This window comes from Lissotriton vulgaris, chromosome 6 (assembly GCF_964263255.1).
Source record: "Lissotriton vulgaris chromosome 6, aLisVul1.2, whole genome shotgun sequence".
NCBI classification, from domain to species: Eukaryota; Metazoa; Chordata; class Amphibia; order Caudata; family Salamandridae; genus Lissotriton; species Lissotriton vulgaris.
Genome location: NC_141694.1, coordinates 116,147,286 through 116,173,567, shown reverse-complemented (window position 1 = coordinate 116,173,567; position 26,282 = coordinate 116,147,286).

Here is a 26,282-nt window from a genome sequence, read left to right as displayed (position 1 = left end):
TCCCCTTTTGGTCTTAAGCCCAGCTATATTCCAAGATAAGAATTTTAGAGTGTCATCCTTGGATAAACTTATAGTAGAATAAGAGTTAAGGACGTGATGTAAAGTGGGGCTAAGTGTTACGTCCTGGGGAGGGGCGACAGATGGTATACTAAGCACGGCAAGAGTGTGGTCCTCTATCATTACCCCATTGTTTGGTGTGTTGACCGAAGCTATATTATTAACATTTAGTCAGTTTTGGGTGTCAAGCCTGGATAACACCTCAAACCTATTTGTGTTCAAGGTAAAACAGGGTAACTCGTTTAGATTTCTCTTGGAGGGTTTGTAAAAATAGCCAAGTGGCAATGCCCAAATAGAAGTAGAAGATAATGAACAATGATCCTCAGCCTTTAAAATTATTTGTGCAACAGATGGGGTCCGAAAATTAACAACCACACAGTCCCCCCCTATGTTCTTGGGGGACTGGCTCACCCACTGTACTCTGGGGACCATAATTATGTTATTAAACATGGCTGCCCTAAGCCCTTTATGCCTAGTTAGCCAGTCAGCTGTTTTATTCCTCAACTGTGCCCAGGATTCGGTTTGGTCGGGTCTTAGCACAGGAACACCAGCCAGGACCACAACCAGAGGGCAAGCCACCGGAGGTAGATCGAAAATGTCCCGGGCAGGCTTGTTGGGGACATTGGGTAAAGATCTAGGGTCGTCTCTGAGTGGTGGTTGTATAGCCATAACTTCCCTATGGGGGGCTCTTGAAAAGGGAGAGTTTGGGGACCTAATTGCACCGTTTTCGCAAACCCACTCATCCCTTTGGAGCCTGTTCTTAGTTGCAAAGTGTGCCCCGCGGTGCCGGGCGCCAGGTGCTGATCTTGCATGCAATCAGTGCGCACATGAACAGCACCATTTGTCGCTGCTTCGTGTGTCAAGTCCCTGCTTTGTCCGCTAGGACTCAATGGGGCAGATGCTTCTGGGGACCCCCCCCCCCCGCAGCATTGCTATCACACCTGGTCACCTCTGAATTCACCATCAAATGAGTACCCTGTGTTAAAAAAGATCGTTTTTCCTCAATCGCCCCAGTCTATTCAAGAAAAGTGCTAAAAGCTCCGTGATTAGTGTCTCTATATGCTTCCAGTAATATGAGTTGCTTCCTCGATCCCCTAACATGGAAATATCGCCGTTTTGAATAGTGGGCATGCCGTTTTCCGATCTCAGAGATGACATTCCACTTGCCCCTGAGGTTTGAGGTTTGAGGTTTACATTTGGTTTTGACGTTAGCTCTAGACCTCATGGCCGCCCCACCCCTTGCACGCTTAGCAGAAGGTTCCCCCCTCATGATTGGCATCTGTCACTAGTTTAAAAGCACCTCCCGCGATTTCATTGTCACGAATAGATCTTTTGGATCTGGTGACGTGATCAACTCTTTCTACCCAAGGCGATTTTGGCGGCAATACTTGCTGGATGGTCGAAGCAACAGAAGGATCTGGCGCAGGTACTTCAGGTGAACCCACCGAGATCAACTGGGCACTTACACTGGGAAGATGGACTATAGCCAGGCCACTCGAGTCACTCAGGTTAACCACCTCAACTAAGCCCACCTCAGGATTCGGTTCGGTTTCAGCAGGGCTAACCCTACCTGCATCAAGCAGGGCTGTACTAGAACAAATTAAAGTTTGAGGAGCTACAACTGGTGACTTGGCTTTACTGATGGTCCCTAGAGAGGATCTTTTTTGCCCCATAAACGGCCCCAAGGAGAGTCTTTTCTCGGTTCAAAGTATTTCATGCTGCGAAACAGATTCTGCCCTTTTTAAAAAAGCATCCAGGGTACCTGCCACACCACCCCCAACCCTTTGCCCGGTTAAATTACTTTTGGTGGCCATTGATGAAATTAATGAAATAGACAAAAAACACAGAAATTAAAATCAAATAAGTGTCACTAACCGAGTCCTTAAAAGGTACACGTAGTCCAGATGAAAGGGGGGTGGCCCAGCCCAGCCCACTCCTGGCTACGACGGGCGCGGACGGCCCTCCCTTGGCCCGGGCTTGGCCCGGGCACGCCCGCGCACGTCCCATGCTGCGGGAGTTTCAAGAGGTTTTTAAGCGCCTGCTGGCGCTTACAGATGATGCCGATAGCAGGCCCCAATAAAGAATGCTGGGTAATGTAGTCCTTGAAGGTCATGGCACCCGTGGCATCCCAGCAGCCCAGCGGCGTGATGATGGCAATCCTCCCGGCCTGAAAGCAGGTCAGTCGCCCAAGATGAGGGCTCAGCAGCGTGAGGGAGGTCTGGTACAAAAATGGATTCTACAAGCATCCCAGGCTGCGGGAGTCCCAAGAGGTTTTTAAGCACCTGCCGGCGCTTTCTGATGACACCGATAGCAGGCGCCAATAAAGAATGCTGGGTAATGTAGTCCATGAAGGTCAAGGCACCCGTGGAAGCCCAGCAGCCCAACGGCGTGATAATGGCAGTCCTCCCGGGCTGAAAGCATGTCAGTTGCCCAAGATGAGGGCTCAGCAGCGTGAGGGAGGTCTGGTACAAAAATGGATTCCACAAGCTTCCCGCGCTATGGGAGTCTCAAGAAGTTTTTAAGCGCTGGCTGGTGCTTACAGATGACGCCGATAGCAGACGCCAATAAAGAGTGCTGGGTAATGTAGTCCTTGAAGGTCACGGCACCCGTGGCAGCCCAGCAGCCCAGCGGCGTGATGATTGCGGTCCTCCTGGGCTGAAAGTAGGTCAGTCGCCCAAGATGAGGGCTCAGCAGCGTGAGGGAGGTCTGGTTCAAAAATTGATTCCACAAGCATCCCCATTTTGCGCTGAGTCCTCCCCGAGCGCATCAGCAATTACACATCTCCAAACACAGCGGCCATTGTAGTTAATTATTTCAGGACTACTTTTTCATTGGGTCACAGTGCTTTGCACAAGCACAATTGTATACGTTTGCTCCATTATGCCTCCATTACTGTCTCTTGTTCCCTTGTGGCCGGGTCTGTTCAAACCATGCTACCAACAGCGAAAACCTACGACGGCTCCGCTGAGAACAGGTGAGGGCTTGAACAGTGGATCTGAAGACATTTCACCGCCCCCCCTCCAGAACACACACCATCCAATTGTGCCTTGTTTGGGGTTAGTTGCCAACTAGGATGCCCCCCCACTTAAACTTGCGAGCCCGGTGTGCACATGTATTCTAAAAAGATACTGAGTTTGGTTCAAGGACGTGAGTTCGGTCTTGGCTTAAAACATGGGTGCTAGATAACTTACTCCTGCGCCCAGGGCCGGCCTTTAGAATGGGCAAGCTGAGCCCACTACGCCAATTTCTGATGGGCACATAGAGCTGTGTGCAAGAAGGTTATGTCAGCAGTAGCACCCTTCTCATCTTGCTCCAGCCTTGTCCTTGTTCCTGCCTGTTCATTTCTCTCTGATAGTAGAGTAGATAAGTGTGGCTCAATGGTTAGAGCCGCAGACCCTGATGCAATAATCTGGCCGGGACCAGGGTTCAATTCCCACCTCGGCGGGTCTTGGGCTCAATTTCCTCGGACCTGATAATTCTCGCCTCTGTGCCTATTCCTATCATGAGCCCCACTCTGCACCTCTGGGCAATAGCTTGCTTAATTTCTACAATGGCCCCAACAATGCTGAGGATGCCTGACTTCACCTTGGGGGTGCCCAGGAGTGGGCTCCTCACAGGGAAAGGCCAGGAAGGTTCCTCAGCGGTATTCGTACAAGCGCCGAGATGCCTCCGGTAGTCGTGCGCTATATAAGTGCGTAATTATTATTATTAATTAAAATGGTTTGAAATTCATTATCATACGATGGACGTTGTTTTTAGCACCCCTTGAGCCCCCTTCCTTTCCTTCCTTTCACCCTCTGTGACCCTTGCTGGTACACATCAACTAAACCATCTTGTTTGTGAGGCAGCTAAGCTATCTGTGATTTAAGTGATCTTGGGGAGGTCCAGGGATGCTTGTGTTCAGGGGCCAGTCCCTGCTCGTTTATGTACGGACCAGTGAACATGAAAGGGATCCCCAGCTACCTCATTTTATTCACCACAATATGCAAGGGCACGAAATGTCTCTCCGGCCATGTCCAGGGTGCTATCTTATTAAAGGCCTTTGCCTGCAGCCTTCATTGGCTCCGCCCTCTTTCTCTACTCTAGTGTCTCTGTTTCATACTTCACTGTCCTGCACCAAGTAAAGCCCTTCTAATGCTTTCAGTACCACATCACATACGTGGGTGTGCTGCAGAGCTGTGCATTAAGTGTGATTTAGAGAAGGGGGTTCAGCCAGGTAAGCTGCAGATGGATGGGATTTCTGGGAGCTCTGAAAGCAATCCCTCTCGTTTCCTCTCTTCTTTCTGCATGCACAGATCCTGGTGTTGTGTTTATCTGTTATTGATGGTTAACCAGCGCTGCTTGTTGTGTAATGTGAATTGTTGTTCTTCTGGAGTGATGTGGCCCCCTCCTTTTTTTAAGGGTTTCTACACATACACAGAACCATGCACAGGAATTGTGCATAGGAGCTCAGCCTTTCTACGGCCTCAGTACTGACAATCCCAGGACCGACTAGCTATAGTGTTTCACTTGCTCTCCTAAACAATCATGAAGATGCAAATGATTAGACACCCCAGAACACCAAATTCCTGACTCTCTCAGGAATCGAGGTAACAAGACATTCTCTTTCGCTCACTCACTCGTACTTGTTCACAAAAAGAATTGTCTGAGACACAAATATAGTTTAAAATGTTTATTTAAACTATTGTCCTCTATAAAGCAGTATACGAGCCACTACCATCAGCAAAATGCATACACTCAACACAGTTAGCATTGTAGCAAGTCCATATATCATAAAGAGAGATGTAATTTGTTAGAAATGGGGGTCTCTAGTTTGGCAGTGGCTGCCCACAGTCCAAGTAGGGACCCTTCTTCCTAAGTCAGAGTAAGGGGGCTACACCCTTTGATAACCCCTGCTCAACCCTGTGGTAACGTAGCACGAGCAGCTAGGCTTATCTCAGAGGCAGTGTGTAAAGCATTTATGATCATACACAGTAACACAGTGAAGGACACTACAAAGGGACACTACACAAGTAGTTATAAAAAATAGGTATCTTTATATATAGACTTAACACAAGACCACTAACGGTAAAAAGCCACAATACTGAAAAAGGGGGGTACTCTTGAAAAGCTGGAAAAATAGTTCAAAGTGTTTAAATAGGGGTTCAGTTCAAAGCAGGGGTCTCTGCGACCCTTTTACTTACAAAGTACCTGGATTTTGTAGCAAAACAAGCAAAATGTCGCAAACGAACTGAAGCAATGATTTTACCCACACTAGGCCGGCGATGCGTTAAATCCTTGCCGCAAGGGAGGATGATGCACTGATCATTTTGCGTGTGCGATCTTGTTGCGATGAAAGGAAATGGCGCCCTGCGAGGGAGCGACGATCCGGGTGCCATGTGAGGAAAATGGCAGATGCGCGGCGTCCAGTCTGCGATGTCGTGGTGCAATGATCTCGATGCGAAGATCCGGGGTTAGCGACCCTTTGTGGCCCACAAGTGTGGGATGCGATGATCTTTGGTTTGCGAGCGCTCGGCGGCAGCAGCACAATGATTTTTCTTATGCTCTTCAGCTGCGGCGGCATCGCAAACGGGTGTTAGCGACGATTTCAGCACTCTCTTCTCTGTAGTAGGACTAGAGGCCCTGGGACTCACAGGGTCCTCACCTGCAGATAGAAATCCTCGCTGGGAGGAATCAGGAGGCTGGTGGTAGAGTCAGATGTGCCTGTGACTCCATCAGGAGGCTAGCTCTCTTCTAGCTGACAAGAACCTGGCCCAGGCCTTGGTGCTATTAGACCTGTCGGCCGCTTTTGACACGATCGATAATGCTATCTTGATCGACCGTGTCGGAAATGCGGGCATTCAGGGCCTGGCCTTGACCTGGATTGGGTCCTTTCTCCAACAGCGCTTTCAATCGGTTCAACTTTCTACCTTCTCTGCTCCCCAATCTTCAATTTCCTGTGGTGTCCCCCAGGGTTCTGCTCTATCGCCCCTTCTATTCAATCTTTACATGCAACCCCTCCTTGCCTCCCTCCGTCACACTCCTGTTACCATCTTCAATTACGCGGACGACCTACAGCTAATCTTTCCTATTGACTCCTCTTCTCTCTCTTGTTTTAATTTTCAATCGATCATGCTTACCATCTCGGAGTGGATGAACTTCAGCCAGCTGAAGCTTAACCCCAGCAAGACTGAGTTGGTCCTGACAGGAGGGCCTTCAAATCCTTGGAGTCCCAGTTTCTGGCCCCAAGCTCTTGGCCCTCCTCCATGTCCAGTCAAGTCCGTGAAGAGCCTCGGTGTCATAATTTCAAGCGACTTGTCGATGAGGCCTCAAATCAACTCTGTCACCTCGGCCTGCTTTTACCATCTACGCAGAATTGGTAAAATCCGAAGGTTCTTATCCTCAGAGGCTCTCATACTTGTTATTATGGCCCTTGTCACTTCACGCATTGACTATGCGAACTGCTTGTATGTGGGGATCCCTGCGTATCACCTTCATCGGCTTCAGTTGGTACAAAACCAGGCGGCTAGACTGGTCTTCCAACAGCCAAAGCACCAACACGTCAGGCCCCTGTTGAAAAGATTGCATTGGCTCCTGGTCGCGTCCCGCTGTATTTTTAAAATGGGTTGTACTGTCTTCAAATCTCTTTCTGCACTTGCCCCTGCCTTTATCTCTCTGAGCCTCAACCGCCACATTCCCTCAAGGCATCTTAGGTCCTCTGCTCACAATCTCCTAATTACCCCCAGGTACAAACGCAAGAAACATGGTGGCGCCTGTTTCTCTTTCCTTGCTCCTTCTACCTGGAACTCTCTCCCTCTCTCAATCCGGCTCACCTCTGACTACATCACTTTCCGTAAAACCCTTAAAACCTATCTGTTCCAGCTAGCTTATGACTAATCTCCCCACCCACACCTGCTCTTTCTTTCCACTTGTCTCTGAGCGCCATAAAACCAATTGGTGTCCGTGCGCGGTAACAAATTCTTTTAACATAACATAACATAACATAGCCCTTGGGTGATTGCTTAGCAAAATAAAAGTCTCTCAAAAGTCCTTTTCCCTCTTCTTGCAAGTCCAAGGGGAACTACTGCAGGCCAATCCAAGAAACAGCACACAAGCACAATGGCAGTCCTCTCCTGCAGATTTCTTCAGTAAAACGGACAGAGGTTCTTCTTGACATCCAGGAGCAATACCCTTTGTAGGGGTTTGGGCACATATTTATACCCCAAAAGTCTTTGTTCTCAAAAGTCTCTAGTCACTGAACCCAGCCAGAACCAGTTCTGCTCAAGCCCGGAGCACTTTGTTTACCAGGCTGCATCCTTCCTTTCAGGAAGAGGGGGTCTGCCATCAGACAAACAGTAGGAGGTGGAGCCAGAATTCACCTTGCCAGGCACAGCCCTATTCAGGTCAAGGAGCTACCCCTCCCCAGTATTCAATGCAGATCTCTCTATTCAACCCAGGTCTGACTCAGCCTGGTGTGCCCCTCTAAAAGCAGACAGTCAATACACATAACAGCAGAGCACACTGGAAGGCTTAGGCAAGAAAATACCTACTTTCTAAAAGTGGTATTTTCAAACACAGAATGTTAAAACCAACTTCACTAAAAGATGTATTTTATAATTCTCAGTTCAGGCATACTAGACTTGAATTTCTACCATGTTCCCTAAGTCAGTAGGGACTATAAGATGTAATAGTCAATCTGCCCATTCTAGCCTATGGAGAACAGGTAGCCTTGCAGCAGTGAAAAACAAAATGGAGGGTAATTCACTACCAGCACATGCAACACATATCAAGCCATGTCCCACCTTACACACACTATGCACCTACCATAGGGGTGACTGACATGGTGCAAAGGGAAAGTTCAGGGGCTGAGAAGTGTGGGCACTTCACAGCCAAGATGGCACTTCTGGACTGCACGCAGACACTGCAGTGGCAGGTCTGAGGTACACTTTACAAGCTGCTTCTGTGGGTGGCGCAAACCAGTGCTGCAGGCCCACCAGCAGCATTTGGGTTACCAGCCCTGGGCACACACAGGCCACACTACTAGGGACTAACAGGTAAACCAAATAAGCCAATCGGGGATATACCAATTTGTTAGACTCCTGCCCAACCCACACACTGCAGGAACGAGGAATAGTCCATTCCACTTCCCCGACTCACCAGCCACTCACTAGATGATACATATGAGTAAGCTGATGACCCAGAAAAGGGGGTGGAAAATATCTGAAGGCACCCAAACCTTCCACCCTTGTAATGCACAGTAAGATGAACACCCGCCTCCTCCTTCTGCACCTGCATAAACAGGGAAACAAAAGTACACCTTATGGTAATCTCTCAGTCCCCAATCCTACCTTTGAACAATATGACCATATCCAAAACCACAACTACACATACACTTACCAGAAGCGGATGCAGGTTTTGCTTCGGGGAGTTTCCAGTCCAGAGTTACACTAACCCAAGATAACCTCTCTTGGGCGGAATAAAAAACAGGACTGATCGTTTTGAGGGGTGCTTGGTTTGGGCGAGTATGAAAGTGCAGGGTAAAAAACACACCAAAGTATCAGGCATGTACAAAAAACCCCTGTCTCTCTTGGAATCGTGATTGGGGCTAGGTAACTCCAGGGGACGTGATGGCTCTTGCCCTCCGATATGCTCGAAGGTAAAACCCAGCCGGGTTTCACTCGCGGAATGGCCAAAATCGTCACTTCCGCCTAAAACGAGGCGGACCGGTTACACTCTAAACAAAAGTACAGCGCATCTCCGCGCGTACAAACGCTAACCTCACAGCGTCTCTGTATCAGGAAAGAGACGCGAAAACGACAACAATCAAACAGGAGCCCCTGAATGTTGGTGACGATACAAACATAAAAGGCACTACAAAGGGGAATATGAACAAGACACGAAAGAACGCTAACTAACTCACTAATCTACAAGGGGCAGCTATTAAGTAACAGGGAGGTAAGACAAGGGTAGATACAATAACGGAGCTCCAGGGCAAGGGACTAAGCAAAAAGGGAAGGAAAAAAGGGGAAATCTCCAATGTCTCTTCACGAGCCCGTGAAAGACAGCAACAGCCAACAGGAAACACAGGAGCCAGGATGCAGGAACCCACAGGTTAGCAATAACAAGCATCAACATAATAGTAGGACTCCCTTTTATGCAACTGGCGTGTCATGTGACGGCTAGGACATGGTCAGCAAGAGAGGACTGGGGACCGAATCCTAACGGTACCCCCCCCCCCAATGATCCTCCCCACAGGTCGTGGCTTCCGGGGATGCTGTCTATGGAATAGCCTCACCAAACGAGGCGCATGCACACCCCCAGCTGGTTCCCATGTCCTATCCTCCGGGGCATACCCCTTCCAATCTACCAGGTAATACAACCTACCCCTCCTTCGCCTAGAATCAAGAATGGCCTGAACTTCAAACTCCTCCTCGCCATCCACCAACACCGGGGCAGGAGGGGGTAAGACCTGATCTGATGGAACAAAGGGCTTCAGCAATGAGGTGTGGAATACTGGATGGATTTTATAGTCCGATGGCAATAACAACTTCATCGCCACAGGGTTGACTACCTGTACCACCGGAAAGGGGCCTACATACCGGGGCTGTAGTTTGCGAGATCCCTGTAGTCTCAGGTTACGTGAAACCAACCATACTTGATCGCCCACCTTATAACCAGGGGCCGAGACTCTATGGCGATCCGCCTGTACCTTCATCGCCGCCTTGGCTTCCTGTAACCTGCCCCTAGCCACCTCCCATATGTCACCCAATTGTTTACACACTTCGTCAATGGCTGGCATGTGCCCAGTGGGTTGGACAGCTAGGGCTCTAGGGTGGTATCCCATTGAACAAAAGAAAGGTGTCATTCCCAGGGCCGTGTGGACACTATTATTATATGCAAATTCTGCTATGGGTAAGGCCATCACCCAATCACACGACAGAGACGTAATCAAGCACCTCAGGTATTGTTCCATTGTCTGGTTGGTGCGCTCTGTCTGCCCGTCTGACTGGGGATGATATGCAGATGACAAACGTATATCCATCTTGAGCACCAGACAGAGCTCCGTCCAGAAATGGGACACAAATTGCGCCCCCCTATCTGAGATGACTGCTGTGGGTAACCCATGTAACCGTACAATCGAAACCATAAACTCCAAGGCCATTTCCTTAGCGGTGGGAATCTTCCTAAGCGGTATAAAGTGAGCCATTTTGGTGAACTAGTCTACTACCACAAGAATGGCTGTGAAACCGGAAACCAAAGGAAGGTCCGTGACGAAATCCATGCTGATGGTATGCCACGGAGAAGGGGGTACCGCCAAGGGCTGTAAGAGGCCAGAGGGCTTACTGTGTGAGGGCTTATTGATGGCACAAACAGGACAAGCTGTCACATATTTCTGGATATCCTGTGCCACCGTCTCCCACCAAAACCACCTCATGCACAACTCCTTTGTCTTACCGATTCCTGGGTGTGCGACTAATGAGGAAGAATGACACCACTCCACCACCTTAGGTCTCAACTCGGGCGGTACGAACAACCTATCACCCTGATATAACAACCCCTCTCTGACCACCACCTGAGATAGTTGTAACGATGGGGCCAAATCCATATTGCGCAACAGTTCTTTCACCCTGGTAGCAAACTCTTCCACCGAAGCCACTCCCACAATCCTCCTACTATCAAGCATAGGTCTACTTTCCTTCCCTGATTTCACTTCCTCCGGATCGACATGAATCCGGGATAGTGCGTCTGATTTGATCTGCTGAGCAGCGGGTCTGTAGGTTATGATGAAATCATATTCGTTAAAAAACAAGACCCACCGCATTTGTCTTGGTGTCAACGCCCTGGCCGATCTGAAAAACTCCAGATTCTTGTGGTCTGTATAGATTGTGATGGTATGACGGGCGCCCCACAGATAGTGACGCCATTCCTCAAAAGACAGTTTCACTGCCAACAACTCGCCTTCCGCCACCGTATAATTTCGTTCAGCCGGCAAGAATGTCTTTGAAAAATAGGCAATAGGATGCATATCGCCTGTGCCCTCCTCCTTCTGGGATAATACCCCACCCACTGCACTCGCGGAGGCGTCCGTCTCCACAAAGAAGGGAAAAGCAGGATCAGGATGAGCCAACACCGGAGCGGTTGTAAAGGTCTCCAACAATAACCGAAAAGCACCCTGAGCTTCCTGGGACCACACAAAGGAAACCCCCTTTCGCAACAACCGTGTCATCGGTGCCACGATATCTGAAAAGTGAGCGATAAAGCGCCGGTAAAAATTGGCGAACCCTAAAAGTACCTGTATGTGCTTCACCGTAGATGGCACTGGCCAGGTCAAAATCGCCTGTATCTTTTTTGGGTCCATCCGTATACCGTCAGCAGATATGAGGAATCCCAAAAATTCCACCTCCTTCGCATCAAACTGGCACTTTTCAAGTTTGGCATAAAGCCGATGCTCCCGCAGCTTCTGCAACACTTGTTGCACATGTGTATGATGTTCTACTCTGGTCTCTGAGAAGATAAGGATGTCATCCAAGTACACAATTACAGTCTTATCCAGGTACTCACTCAGGACCTCGTTAATGAAATACTGGAACGCCGCTGGCGCATTGCACAGGCCAAACGGCATCACACAGTATTCAAACAACCCATGTTTAGTTTTAAAAGCCGTCTTCCACTCATCTCCGGGCTTCACCCGGATCAGATGGTACGCTCCACGCAAGTCCAATTTAGTAAACACCGAGGCCTTGCGGAGTTGATCCAGCAACACGGGGATGAGAGGAAGAGGGTACCTGTTCTTAACTGTGGCCTTATTTAACGTCCGGTAGTCCACACACGCCCTCAGGGTGCCTTCCTTCTTCGGAATAAAGAAGATCGCCGAAGATACAGGCGAAGAAGACGGACGGATAAACCCTAGTTCTAACATCTCATCCAGATATTCTTTGAGATGTTTCTCCTCCGGTTCAGACAGTGCATAGACTTGACTACAGGGCAAAGGAACCCCCTCCACGAGATCGATCCTACAGTCAAAAGACCGGTGTGGTGGCAAACTCTGAGCACAACCCTTATCAAAGACATCGGCATACTCCACATACTGTCTTGGAACTCCACTTTCTTCCATGGCTGCACAGTACAACGGAGGGACCTTCTCACTGGCCTCGCTATAACAATGCTTCAAACAGTAATGTGAATCTAGAGTGACTAGACGTTTCACCCAGTCAATCCTGGGATTGTGCTCCTGGAGCCAAGGCACCCCTAACACCAAGCCGAAGGAAGGTGCATCTATCAGATCAAACACCACGCACTCCGAGTGTCCGTTGTCACATACCAAACGTAGAGGCATCGTCTGTCTGGTGATGCACCCAGATGACAACTCTGTTCCGTCAATCGCTCGTACCGGCTCCGGTTGTTTCTTATACTGACAAGGCACACCTAGTTTCTCAGCTAGGGAGATATCAATAAAATTGCCAGTGGCACCCGAATCTAACAACACAGATACAGGCACCCGTTGATGCGCTGCCAGTAGAAGCTGTGCAGAGATCACAAAATGTCTGGGCGCCAAATCCACTGCCCCCAACACCGCATAACGACCCCTTCTATGCTCAAGAAGTGTCGACCTTTCCACCTGTACATATGCCACCTTTTTACCATAACCTGCTCCTGATGGTTTAACGGGACACTCTCTTGCGAAATGCCCACCCTGTCCGCAATAGAGACATAAATTCTGATCTCTTCTTCTTTTCCTTTCTTCCGGAGTTAGGGGCCCCCTTACCCCCCCTATTTCCATTGGTTCAGGCTTTGTTTCTCCCGGGAGCTGTTTCACTTCAGCCTTTATGAAGTTGCCTCGGGAAACCTGGAAACGACCACGATCCCCGCGTCATTCTGACAGCCTATGATTCAATTTAACCACTAGGTCTATGAAGGCGGAGCACTCTTCCGGGGGATCCACTACCTGTGACACCACGTCCTTCAGATCATCATTAAGACCCTGGTAGAATAATGATGTCCGCTTATCGGCTGGCCAATGTGTCTCTGAAATCAATCGATTAAAGGTCGCTATATATGTCAGGAGATCCTGTCTACCCTGTCGCAGTTTCAGCAGTTCTGAGTCGCTGGCTTGCATGAATGCATGTTTGGCAAATAACCCCCTCATCAATTCTTTGAAAGCATTGTAATCCCGCAACACCTGATCATTCATTACCTTCCACTAAGGGGATAGCCCACTGGGCAGCAGTACCAGCCAAATATGAAAGGGTAAAGGCTACCTTCGCTGCATCGTCAGGAAAGGCACCAGGCCTACACATAAAGTGTAACTGACACTGATTCATGAACATCCCATATTTCCCACTGTCTCCATAGAATCGTTCAGGTTGAGCCAGGGGAACAGGAACAGGGGATGTCACAGTAATAGCGACAGGGGTACCTCCTCCAGGGTTGCTCTGTCCCGCCCCACCATACTGGAATGTAGCCGGATGTAGAATGGGGTTTTGAGCTCTAGGTTGTACCTGTGCCTGCGCTCTCACAGCAACCAACTCTTGTCTCAACCCTACGTTCTCCTGTCTCAATTCCTGCACCTGAGCCTGTAAAGCAGCCAGGGCACCCATTACGTCAAGCATGGAGGGGGCTTCAGCCCCTGCCATGGCCCCTGTTTCAACGTCCATCCAAGTTCAGGCAGTGTAAATAAACGTGGGCTTGTTATTCTGTTAGACTCCTGCCCAACCCACACACTGCAGGAACGAGGAATAGTCCAGTCCACTTCCCCGACTCACCAGCCACTCACTAGATGATACATATGAGTAAGCTGATGACCCAGAAAAGGGGGTGGAAAATATCTGAAGGCACCCAAACCTTCCACCCTTGTAATGCGCAGTAAGATGAACACCCGCCTCCTCCTTCTGCACCTGCATAAACAGGGAAACAAAAGTACACCTTATGGTAATCTCTCAGTCCCCAATCCTACCTTTGAACAATATGACCATATTCAAAACCACAACTACACATACACTTACCAGAAGCTGATGCAGGTTTTGCTTCGGGGAGTTTCCAGTCCAGAGTTACACTAACCCAAGATAACCTCTCTTGGGCGGAATAAAAAACAGGACTGGTCGTTTTGAGGGGTGTTTGGTTTGGGCGAGTATGAAAGTGCAGGGTAAAAAACACACCAAAGTATAAGGCATGTACAAAAAAAACCCTGTCTCTCTTGGAATCGTGATTGGGGCTAGGTAACTCCAGGGGACGTGATGGCTCTTGCCCTCCGATATGCTCGAAGGTAAAACCCAGCCGGGTTTCACTCGCGGAATGGCCAAAATCGTCACTTCCGCCTAAAACGAGGCGGACCGGTTACACTCTAAACAAAAGTACAGCGCATCTCCGCGCGTACAAACGCTAACCTCACAGCGTCTCTGTATCAGGAAAGAGACGCGAAAACGGCAACAATCAAACAGGAGCCCCTGAATGTTGGTGACGATACAAACATAAAAGGCACTACAAAGGGGAATATGAACAAGACACGAAAGAACGCTAACTAACTCACTAATCTACAAGGGGCAGCTATTAAGTAACAGGGAGGTAAGACAAGGGTAGATACAATAACAGAGCTCCAGGGCAAGGGACTAAGCAAAAAGGGAAGGAAAAAAGGGGAAATCTCCAATGTCTCTTCACGAGCCCGTGAAAGACAGCAACAGCCAACAGGAAACACAGGAGCCAGGATGCAGGAACCCACAGGTTAGCAATAACAAGCATCAACATAATAGTAGGACTTCCTTTTATGCAACTGGCGTGTCATGTGACGGCTAGGACATGGTCAGCAAGAGAGGACTGGGGACCGAATCCTAACACAATTCACAGTCATTTTTACACAGGGAGAGCATATGCACTTTAGCACTGATCAGCAGTGGTACAGTGGCCAGAGTCATAAAACCAACAACAACAGGTCAGCAGAAATACAAGAGGCAGGCAAAAAGTTTAGGGATGACCCTGCAAAAAGGGCCATTTCCAACATCATTTTATAAAGACAGTGGATAAAGAACTATAAGGCCTAACCAATCTCTCCTTGGTAAGAATAAGTATTATTTATATAATAGAAGATCTCTGTGCTTTGTCAGCAGACACCATACCTTAGTCCCTAGATTGTATATCTACATCATAGGAACAGAATCGCTCTTCTCCTTGGAAAGGTCCCTCTCCAAGTGTGTGTTGACCTAATATGCAGTCCTATAATATCAAAGCACGAGTCTTAAGCAGCCCCAGCTGTGTTAGCATGTTTTGTCTAGGTGCTAAGGACTGACCAGAACAAAATAACAAGGGGCATTGTTTATTGACCTTGTTCATCGTGTTCAGCATAAACTCCAGGAACAAGCAGAGAACACACAAAGCAGACGGCATAAACAGAGTCTTTCAAAATAAAGTCATGTAGTAACATGCGTAAAAGCGGCATCATGGCAGCAGAGCTCATGCTAACTTAGCGATGTCGACAATGACCCTATCAGCCATATGACACTTTTCATGCGGGGCCCTCCCTTCTGCACCCATTGCAGGCCTCGAACCACTTGAATGGTTTGCTGCAGCGATGACGTTGGCTGGAGAGGGGTTGTGCATCCAGTAGCCATGAGTGGTCACTGCGGCCTGCTATTCCATCCTCTAAAGGCTTGTTTATATATTATAATCGCCTGCTGATGGGCAGCAGGTAGAATTTACTTCTGAGGATACATGGCCAAGGTTCATCAATGAATGAATGAATGATTTAAAGTATTACTGAAAATCCTTGCAAAATTACAGCACATTATCAAATTTAATATTTAAAAACAAGTTCATCATTGTGGAGGAACAGGATGACAAGAATATCAGTGAACTATGTGCTTCTTGGATCCACCAGGACTGGGGGAGGGGAGAGGAATTTCAAAGAGCTCTGAATTTAGGGATACGAGTTAAGTGCTGCTTGGGGCCATAAAGTGATTTGCAATATACTGTTCTATTGTGTACATGTCGGCTAGATAGCTCAGCGAGTTAACGATCTTTGCTGGCATCTGCACTGGTCTGAAAGTCATAAATTCAAATCCTTGCATGGAAATCTCTAGTTTCCAACCTGCTGGAATCGGTATATATTAATTCCATCAAATTGAACTATTGTAAAATATGTTGTTTACAGCACTTGGAAATGTCTTCCAAATCTCTATATGAAAAAAAACTAGCCAGTGTCGGTTGGAACGTGTCTACTAGTTCCACTTCCACCAACTGTAGAAGTATGCAAGATCTCTTCTCGCGCACATGCACCTCACTGATACCTTGCGCGGATAAAGCAGTAAAGCCATTTATTATTTTTTTAACCTGATTAATTCTTATTAATATGAAATTCTTATAAAACCTAACTTTAGTCCTATTCAGGGTCTGCTCAAATGGGTCTTAGTATGAGTGGAAACAGCGTTGAGGCTTAACCCGGCCAAAGCAAGCGGTGGGATTCCCGCACGGCTCCTGCACTGCAATGGAAGACCACAGTGACGTCATGATCCCGTGCTAGGAAATAGTGCGGTTAACAGCAGATGCCAGTACAGCACATTCTTGCACTCTAGAGCCTGGCCCACGTTTCACATGATGCACTTGTTCATTTGGGTGGGTGGTAAATGGGGAAAGTTTTAAGCAGTAGTGGCGGATTTGAGCTTGGTAGGAAACTGGAATGCTCCAAACGTATTTGTTAAAAGATGATTTTCTTTTAATACACTTCAGGCATAAACAGTAATAGTCCAAAAAACCTACACTGAAGTTGAGTATTGCATCTGTACACTGCTATGAATGTTGTGGTTTACAGATATACCATTGATAACGAGCCAAACACCACCTCCGAAGTTAGTGATTAAGAAGCTCTATTGGGACTGGATCCAGGAGACGGTCACACGCAGAAGTGTAGGGGGTCCTCTTTCCGAGCGGTTCCTTGAGATCAAGTGGACAAGACAACTTGAGCCCTTCCTAGACTTCATGGAGAAACCTCTGGATAGATCACTTTATCTAAAACTCAGGTTCGGGACTTTACCGGTGAATGATTTAACCTCTGGGTGGAATAATCTAGGTGATCTATCAAAAGCTTGTCCTGGATGTGCAGCCCCCAATGAGTCTGTGGCACATTTTCTCTTTGCCTGCCCGGCATATAGGGTTGCCAGGAAGATATGGCTAAAACCACTATGCAAGGGGCTGGGCTTTAGGTGTCACAAAATGGCGCTACAGGTCCTCTACACTGACACGTTCTCTATCGCTATGGTGTGTGGGGTAGCTAAATACTTGGGTAGTGCATGGCAGACACGTACAAGGAGGGCCAAGTCCACCCCCTATTCAACCTAATCGCCAGATGGCCCCATGGCGGGATGTTTTATTATGGTTCTTATGTATCTGTTTTAGCGCACATTTTATAGATTTTAGAATTTGGGTACTATGTGATGCTGTATGTATATAAGGATTGGTGGGTTCCTGTCTTTTATCTTTTTAATGTACTGTATAAATTGTATACTTTTATGATGAAATTTTTTATCGAATAAAGTACATCGGTTTGAATAACGACAATAGCTCGGAGCTCTTCCATTGCAAAGATCTGTTGCCTTTGCCAATGCTTGTTTTAAAGGATGTGGAAGTATGGAAAGTCTCCACTCCCTTTGCCATGAGGGATAATCATTTAGCAGTTGTAACCTCAACTGAAATTACATCCAATTAAATAGCTCTCCTTGGGCCGTAATATGTATTGGCATTGTTTGAGCCCGGCACACCTTTGTAAAGGTGCGCCGGGCAGGAACAATGCCAATGCGCTCCTTTGAAAAGGTGGACTGGGCGCAAACAATGCCAATGCACCCTACTATGGTTAATGCGCTGCCCTCAGGGCAGCACATTCATGTGAAAACGTGGAGCAGCTGCTTCATGTTTTCACTGTGCAGGCAGCACCCGCCTGCACTTCCAGAGGGGTTTAGAGATCCCGTTGCAGGCGAGTGCAGTTAGTGACACCCGCCTGCAAGAGTATGTCTGTGGCGTCCATGGGGCCCCCATTACCAGAAAAAAGTTGGGATGATTGTACCCTGGATAGAGATTGGCATACACCAATTACGGTAATACTATGTTGTTTAGTGCTATTTAGTTATCAGGTGCTTAGGGAGGGGGCAATCATCCAACTCCCCCTTTATCGGATCAGCAGATCCCTAAAGTTTACACAAATCCCTATCACACTAATGTACAGATTATTACAAGTCGCGGCCATACGGAGTTGCCGAGGAGCGAGTGAGGCGTAGCGGTGATGCTAAATACAGCATTACAGAACGGACATTACTGAAGTCCGCGCTGTGGCACGAATATTGGATCGTGCTATCTTGAATTAGTCGGCGTCTTAGCACGAATATTAATCGTGCTATTGGGAGAATTGATCGTTGTACGAGATCGGCATACGGAATATTATTTATTCACCCAGCCAATCTGAGGCTGGGACGGAAGTATAACCAGCCAGAAGGCATTCTATTACAAATTGAAGATCGAGGGCCCTGAGGAAGTCGCGGGTCTTGTCCCGAACGACGAAACACGTGTTGGCTGGATTCTGAGCAAGACACTAACATTAAAGTATCTTATTTATTATTGTGCTCATCTTGAATCTTAAGCTTTTGTGACTTGTAATCTGTACATTGGTGTGATAGGGATTTGTGTGGACCCCCATTACCTTCCGCAGAGGGCTGCTGTCAGGAGGCGCACTGACAGTGCGCCACTTTTTAAATGGCGCAATTGTCGGTGCGCCTCCTGAGGGCTTCTTTGACTCTGTGCCTGCCTCTGTAATGTGGCACGGGTGCAGAGTCAAAGGAATTCCCTCATTTGCATAGTGCACACCCCCATGCACATGAGGGAACACCCTCTGTTGATAGCACTGGCGCTTTAAATGCCCCAGTGCTATCAGTATCATAGACGGGGACCCACAAGCACCTGCGCCCCCTTCTATAAAACCAAAGTGCCTGCGCCCCCGGGGGCACTTATTGTAATATGTAGTTTATATGATCTCTTTTCCTAGAATGGCCCTTGGTGCAAGACTGCTGTGGTACCTGGAAGCCTCACACAAAAATGGATGCTAACTTTTTGTGCACCTGAAATATTTTCTATGTAAAGTCCCGCAGACACATCACTCAGAAAGGCCTCATATTGTCAAAACAGAAAAAACACAGAAATAAATAAATATTGTCCAAAGAGAACAATGATTATTGATATAGAGTACAGCAGTCTGTGGGGGCACAAGCTATCATTAGATGCAAGACATCTTGAGGCCTGGCTCTTGTGCAAGTTATTAGACTGAGTTGTAAATCTCATACAAGACTCTGCATCACTCTTCTGGAGACATATCTTGATCAGTTGCCAGGGAGTATCTGCCATTTTTTCTTTTTTTCTATTAGCGCATATTGAATTTTAAGCTTAGTTGCTTCATCTTATTCTTTGAAAATAATCACAATGAGTTCCTTAATGGAAGGATATCCTCAAGACACATTTCTCAGCAATATTTATTTGAATAATGACTATTTCTTGGCTGACCTTCACTTCCAGCCCTGCTGCCTTCGGTTTTATTTCTTTGTGCATGCTTGTTCCGCGGCTCTTTGTTGCACAGTACACTGTTATGGACACCTTTTAAATTCTATTAAAGAAAGTTTATGGAGAAAAAAGCCTATTCCAGGAAATTTACGGAAAATTACCTAAATGACCATAGGACGGATATTAGTTTTAAAACAGTGATTGAGATGAAGGTAACCTTCAAAGTGCAACACATTCTAGTAAACTACACATCACTTTCAACAAACTTGCATTTAAATTGACTATTGTAATACATTGAATATGTGGCACCAGGGCCAGACTGGCCGTATCAGGCGTTTTCCCGGGGGGCCGGAAGGGTGGGGGCTGATTCTGGACCGGTGGGGGACAGTTTTGGTACAGGGGCCAGTTTTGCAGCAATGCTGCAATATCGGGCCTCTGTACCAAAATCAGCAGCAGTGTTTACCACCAGGATGCTACCCTCCCTCCCACCCCCCCAGCAAGTCGGACTTAATTTCCAGGGCCGGTTTGTTTTCCCAATCTTGCCCAGACGTGACAAGCAAAAAACATGCTCCTTGACAGGTCCCTAAATCCATGTCCCATTCATTACTTATGGGGATCTATTATCTCCCAGACAGAAAAAGCATATGCAATGCAATAGGTTACAGGAGTTTAAGCTATTGGCAATGTAAATAACTCCTTAACCGCAGTGCGTATTCCGCCGCAATGCAGGAGTTTAATTGAGGTGATGGGGCCGTGTCGGCCAACAAACGTGCTCAGCACTACCTAGTTAGTGCTCTTGAGGGCCGTTGCCGGATGCGTGCACGCAAGGGGTTAAGAATGCCTTTTATTTATGTTTTTAAAAATAAAAAATAAATAAAAGGCATTATTATTTGCAATGTCAAAAGCTCAAACTTGCGTCAATGCGAGACCTATTGCATTGCAAATGCTTGTTAATACTTCTTGTAGTTTTTCTTGTGTGTTTGTCCCCCTTTTGGTCCCTCAGACCAGCTGGGGTCTCATCTAGGAATGTTTGGTGTCCTTCTGAATAGTACTGACAGTAACCACAAAGTGTTTCACATCTTTGGCTAGAAAGGTTACAGCTCCTGTTCCACTCAAGGATGGACTGTCCGTAAATCAGTACCCAAAATTGATTTTGTTCTCGCCTTGAGTGATCCAGGCTGTCTCAAGAGAACCCTTGTGTAGGCAAACAGCTGTGCATCTGTGTGACATCCACACCCAGATGGAGTGAGGGACCTGCGTAAGACTTTTCTTCAGTGCACATCAACGAACAGCGGTAAATAAAAAAAAAACAGTCACTAAATTTCATGGGTTAATCTTCAGAACAACCTATAAAACCTTTGGCTTTTAAGGATGCATTTGGGAAAATATTGCTGTACAATTTCTGTTAAGATGTTCGGACTTACACTGTGCCCGGGAACTAGCTGCAAACTTTTTTTTAGCTTGAACACCCAGTGCGGGGGCAGTTGTCCAGCCTGCTTACTCCCCATCACACAACAGGCACTCAAATAATAAGTTCAATTCTCAGCAGCAAGCGCCTGAGCTATCGAACCAGATGGGCCTTGCCCTTACTCCTTCTACTTCCGAGTCAGAGGAGTAAGGGCAAGGCCCTGAGGAACTGAAGGGAAAATATATTTCCAATAATATGCTGCAAGAATATGGGTTTTCCGGATGAGGAACTGCCTTCAACCTTTTCTGGGAGGTTGCTGAGGCAATACCAGAGTTCGGCGCACCTGGATGTGCCTGTTCATGAGGTCGTTTCTGAGGTCCTCAACAGGGAGTGGCATGACCCGGATAAGAATATGTTTGCCCACTTCATGGCAAAGTTGTACCACTTGCCAGATATGCAGAAAGACCTGCCGTATGTCATTTGCATTGATGTCTTCGTGGGCAGTCTGGGGGGGCGGACATCCTTGGTGGAAGATGCAGTCATCAGGGATGTGGTAAATAAGAAGGTGGATGCCTCCCTTGGTAAGGTCTACTCTGGTTCCCATCTTTCTCATCAGGCTGGGATCTATGGTACCTATGTGGTGCAATCATTACTGTCAGATCTCAAAGTACTGTTCAGGTCCTTGGACAATCAATGCCTTTGACTATGCTGGTCTTCTGGATCAGATTGAATGGCAAGTGGAATATCTTTTGGACGTTTCTTTTGATGTGATCTGGGCTTCAGCCCTTCTTTGGGAGCTTGTGTGGCAACCCGTAGGAATATTGTTCTTAAAGAATGGAAGACTGATTCTTCCCAGAAGGCACCCACGTTGAGGCTGTCTTTTCAGGGATCTTTGTTATTTTTTGCGGAATTGGAAGACAATCTGCATACGTTATTCAAGGAGAAGAAACATTCCTTCTCCCTCAAAGGTGCAGCTAGTGAGAAACTGTCCTTTAAGCGTAAATCACCCTTCCACTCCTCTTCCAGGAAGCAATTCACAAAGTTTCAAGCATGCTTTACTGTAGTACGGGGTTGGGATTGGGATCGGAAGGCCAAATCCCCCCCCAAGCCTTGTTCCTGACTAGGTTGGGGCAGGAATTTGTGGTAGGCAGTCACTTCTGGCACTTCCTCCAAGCATGGGAGCAGTCTTCTTCTGATGCCTGGGTGTTGGACATTGTGATTCATGGATACACAATCGAGTTTGGTGAGGTCCCTTCGGCATCAGATCACCGTTAGACTCCTTGGCCTTCTAGGAAGGCAAAACTGGTGGTTCTGGTGCATGGGATTTGTTCTCTCCAATAGAAGGGAGCCATTCAGGTGGTCCCCCTTTGAGGTTGGAGGACGTTTATTCGATCATCTTTCTGGTGGCAATGGCTACGTTAGGCCTGCGGCTGGATTTGGATTTGAAGGCTTTGAACCAGTAAGTGTTGCATTTTTCCTTCAATATGGACACCCTGTAGAGGATTATCTGATTGGGGCTCAGGGACCATCGAATGTGCATCTTGGACTTGCAGGATGTGTGCCATCATGTGCCCATTCATCCCCTCTTCCAGAAGTTTCTGCGGTTCTGCATCAGGGTGGTGCATTACCACTTTTTGGCCCTTCCATTTGGGCTGTCGTCAGCCCCCGGGTGTTTACCAAGAAATCCTCAAAATACGAATATGGCATGTTAGTCTGCATGCATTTACAACCCATACCATTACAACACAGTCGTGAGAACGACAGCGTTGTTACACCACATACCTTTACAACGCAACTCGGAACAACGACCTTGCTGTAGGGGGCGCTGGATTTTGGAACAGTATAATTTACTATTCCAACTCCAGTCGTGCCACAGTAGGGAAGGTGTTGATTTTAAATCCAACACCTTCTACCCCCTAACGCTAGTTGTTGTTTTGACTTGCTTTGTAATGATATGCAATGTAATAACGCGGTCGTTGTAACAACCGCATTATAATGGCATGCATTGTCTCGCATGCGTGGTAAACGATGTTTACCTCAGAATACCCTTATCTGGACGATTGGCTCCTGCTTGCTCCCTCGGAGGAGTAGATCCTGGGGCATCTGGAGATAATGTGTGCCTCTCTCAAGATGCATGGGTTTCGCCTGAACTGGGAGAAGTGTCAACTAGTGCCCTCTCAGGACTTGATTTTCATTGTGGGCCAGTCCAGAACCAACCTGAACAGAGTGTTCCTACTTGTTCCACGATTTCAGGTTCTTCAATCCTTGGCCAAGGAGATGTTCTGAGTGGAACAGCACCCTCTGTCCCTGCGAGCTGTGTATATTCGGGGTGGGCAGTGGGGTGGTAGAGGCCCTCAGCCAGTTCTTCTCTTCCTCTCACAAGCAGTGTCTTACCAGGGAGGTTTCTCAACAGATATGCAGGAAGTTTGTTTCACTTTTCCTGGATCTTTTTGTTACCCGGCACAATGCTAAGGTTCCTTGGTTGTGTTTACAGGCTCCTGAGGAGGTAGATGCCCTGATGGTACCTTGGGATTACCACCTGCTATATGCCTTCACTCCGATTGCTCTGGTTCCCCAGTTTCTGGTGCATCTCTGGAGCGAGTCCCAGATGGTGATTGTGGTGGTGCCTTTTAGGCCCCGTCATTCGTGGTACCCAAGTCTCAGGCTGATGACTGTTCAGGGTCCATTGATAGTGCCATGCTTACCTTTTTCTCTGTGGTCTGTCCCGTCTCTGGCTCTCCCAAGGTTTTGTATCTCAGTCTGGAAGTTAAGAGCCGGGGTTGAAGAGCAGGAGACTGCCTTGACACCTGGTGATGCCTATTCAACCTTCCCATTGTCCTTCCACTCTGAAATCCTATTAAAGACATTGGGGGAATTTTGGTAATAGGTGTGCTTCCCTCTGTCTATTTCCATTAGATTGTTCCTTGACAGATCTGTTACAGTTTTTGTGGGAGTTGTTTGAGAAGTGCCGTGCGGTTTCTACCTTCATGGCTTTTTGAGCCTGTGGGGTAATCTGGCTGATGTAGATGATCTGGTGGTCAGATTGCAGAGCAGTTTCTCTCTTGTCAGCCTTGTGATGAAGCCGCTTTTTCCCTTATGGGATTTGCCTGGGGGGGCTATGAGCCCCCCACACTATTTATAATAATGCCCCAGTGGGTGGCAGTCCCCAGGGCTGGAGGACCCCTCTTGGCCCCCCATTTACTATTTAATTACCACCAGGATTTGCCCCCCGGGGTCTAATAAGTAATATAGCGCGGGAACCCATGCTTCGTTTTTTTTCCATCGGCAAGATCCGCGCACCCTGCGCAGATTTTGCTGATTATTTAAAAAAAAGAAAAAAAATGTGGGCCCTGGAGGTTCTTATGGGACCCCTTCAGCAGGCCTAGGGGGTCAGGGTGTTTCTACCCTGCCCCCTTTTTGTGTTTTGCGCGCTTCTTTTATAGGTTTCCTATGCCTCGGTTCTACAGAGGCACAAGATGGCTGCCAACACTTTCTGATTTGGAGTGTTGACAGCCAATTAGAATACAGCTTGTGCACGGCAGGGTGCACTTAGGGTGCGCAGATCCTGCATGGCCAAAGATATATATAACTACTGAATGGATTTACACCATTTAAGCAAAAAGGCATGAGTCTGAACTGAGGACTACCTCTTTGCCAAATATGGTGTAATTCCGTTCAGCAGTTCGGGCTGTAGGTGCGGTTAAAGGTCCCTATGAAAAATTGCATGGGGAAAACACATTTTGGGACCCCCTTTTTTTCTTGGCCCCTGCTACCCGAATCAACCCTAGACTTGGATAGGAGCGGACCTGAGCTGTCCATTAGTTTTGAACATTTCGTGAAGATTCATTAACCGGGGCCAAAGTTATTCCAAATAGAATGTTGCGGATTTCCTGTGGAAACTAGGTCCTAACAATAACTACCTACTGGCGACTGCCAGTAGGTAATATATATATATATATATATATATATATATATATATATATATATATATTCATATATATATATATATATATATATATATATATAGATATATATATATTCACTGAAAAAAACATAAGTTTCACACCAGTTATAGTTAGGTGGAAATTTTACTCGCATTAAACCATTGAAATTCCCACGTTATAGTTAGTTGGTCTCACTATAACTTGCGCGTGCAATGCACTGCTGATGACGTCACATATTACATCACTCATGACATGGTCAGTGACATCACTGATGACATCACTGATGACATCTCAAATGACATCACTGATGACAACATCCTTGTGACAAAGTGGCAGACCTCCTATCAGCATAAAATAACCTTTGACACACACATTCAAAAATAGAAACTAGCATTTTCTTAAAAAAGGAGAAACCAATACCAATTACAACAACTTATTAGGTAATTCCAACATCTACATACACGTCCACTCATTCACCAACAGTTCTATATAGTCACTCATGCATGTACTTACTCATCATATGTACTCATACACCTATACATCCTGTTACACACTAATACTCATCCATATAGTTACTCACACACAAATTCACACATGCAAATAAACTATCAAAAAACCATTTACTTGATAATACTGCTATATACACACCACTACACATACTTCTACTGAAACGGAAACATATTTACTCTCTTAAACAATCAATTATAAAAACACATACTCACTAACCCACCCATACACACAATCATCCACCCATACAGTCTTGCACGGTAAAATACTGTCACTCCGCATTTTTTACTCCGCATTCCTTTACTCCTCATTCCATGATAACGCAGGAACACTTAAACGCATGCCTTTATATATTATATGCTTTTATCACGCATGCTTTTACAACGAAAATCGTTGTAAAAGCATGATTGGTAAAAGTATATGTTTTAAGGTAAGTTGTAAGGTAAGTATATGGTTTTTGTTTGGGGTTTTGGAGTATATGTTTTTTGGGTTCAGGGGTATTTTAAGGGTGGGTTTGTGTTATGGGGTGCAGGGGTATTTAAGGGTTAAGGGGTACAGGGGTATTTTTAGGGTTCAGGGGTAGGTTTGCGTTTTGGGGTACAGGGGTATTTTTAGGGTTCAGGGGTTGTTTTTTGTTTTGGGGTACAGGGGTATTTTTAGGGTTCAGGGCTGGGTTTGGGTTATGGGGTACAGGGGTATTTTTAGGGTTCAGGGGTTATTTTGGGTTTTGGGGTACAGGGGTATTTTTAGGGTTCAGGGGTTGTTTGGGGTTTTGGGGTACAGGGGTATTTTTAGGGTTCAGGGTTTGTTTTGGGTTTTGGGGTACAATGGTATTTTTAGGGTTCAGGGGTTGTTTTGGG